Source organism: Cibotium barometz, chromosome 61 (genome assembly GCF_041138505.1).
Source record: "Cibotium barometz isolate CiBa-2024 chromosome 61, ASM4113850v1, whole genome shotgun sequence".
In the NCBI taxonomy this organism is placed as follows: domain Eukaryota; kingdom Viridiplantae; phylum Streptophyta; class Polypodiopsida; order Cyatheales; family Cibotiaceae; genus Cibotium; species Cibotium barometz.
The window spans coordinates 38091743-38093233 of record NC_141106.1 but is presented as its reverse complement, the minus strand read 5'-3'; positions in this window follow the sequence as shown (position 1 = coordinate 38093233).

The following is a 1491-nucleotide window of genomic DNA, read 5'->3' as shown; positions in this document are numbered from 1 at the left end:
AATTTAGCTCGAATAACAACTATAAACACAAGTAAACCATTTAAACGAATGGAAAATGTATTTCTTGCTTTATTCAAAGAGAAGATGGTTGGAAGCTTGGCTTTCAACACTTCTAACATATTCTTTGTAGATATTTTGTAACATGCAAATGGTTAGATTACAAGAATCAAGAGTTCCATTGTCATTATTATCTCGTTCCCATTCTCTATCTATCCTCAGTTTTGTTCTTCAAAGGAGTTCAAAGAATAACACCTTTTCAAACACCTACCTTATTTTGCCTAGCTAGGCACTTATCAACCTACCAGAGGTATTCTTGGGATATTGTGCATATATAATAGGGCCCAAACTATTGCAAGCTATGGTGTGTTTTGCATTGGCTAAAGCCCCTAAGGTTGCCTGCCATTGACTTGTGTGTCATCAAAGGTGCCTCTTCCATAATCAACCCATCTTTGCAAATAACCACAACTTCAAACTATCAGCTTTCGAAGTTCAAAAACCTATCGTGATTTGAATTGCCTACTCACACAAGTCCATCCAGAAGTATGTGCATAAAATTGTTGAGAAAAGTGGTGCCAAAGCGTAGCACTAGGAAATTTCCACAAAATGGATAGACTAGAGGTCCTCAATCACCTTAAGGTTTTGGAGCGTAGATGGCTAGACCAATTTGTGGAAACCTCCAGTTAAGCGCGCATTGGCATGACCACAACTGGGATGGGTGACCTCCCGAGACTTAGGCCCCCACCCAATTTCCAACATGATATAGAAGCCATGGGTTGAAGTGTAGCCTCTTAGCCACTAGAGAAGCCAAGTTGAGCCTCTAAGACGAGAAAACATGGACAAGTTCAACCTTTGAGCGAAGAAAAAGAGGACAAGTTGGCACCAAGGGAGAGGGGGTGTTGAGACAAGTGGTGCCAAAGCATAGCACCAAGAAATTTCCACAAAATGGATAGACCAGAGGTCCTCCGTCCCCTTAAATTTTGGGATCTGGATGGCTAGAGCAAATTGTGGAAACCTCCACTTAAGCGTGCATTGGCATGAACACAACTGGGATGGGTGACCTCCCGAGACTCGACTCCCCACCCAATTTCCAACAAAAATGCACCAAGTACTACAATAGAAACCCTAAATTTAGAGTTTTGGTCAAGACGAAAATTAGTAGGCCCCTTTACAAGCACAGTGATTCCACAAGCCTACATTGAGCCATGATACCCTACCACCCTCCATCAAAGCTTGCACCAAAGCCAAATAAGGACGACAAGAAGCTTTAATCAAAGCCTTCATCTCATGGCTGCACATTCCACTCTTCTACTAAATTTTACTTAAATGTGTACCTTGCTAAAAAATGCTTCTTCAAGATGGAAACACAAGAAGGCCACCCGTCCCTTGCAACTTAGATTGGAAAAATAGTAGATTTAAGAAACCACCAAGAAAGATATTTTGCCTCGTTAGCTATAGCCCTACCACAACACCCTTACCTCTGTAAAAGGAGGT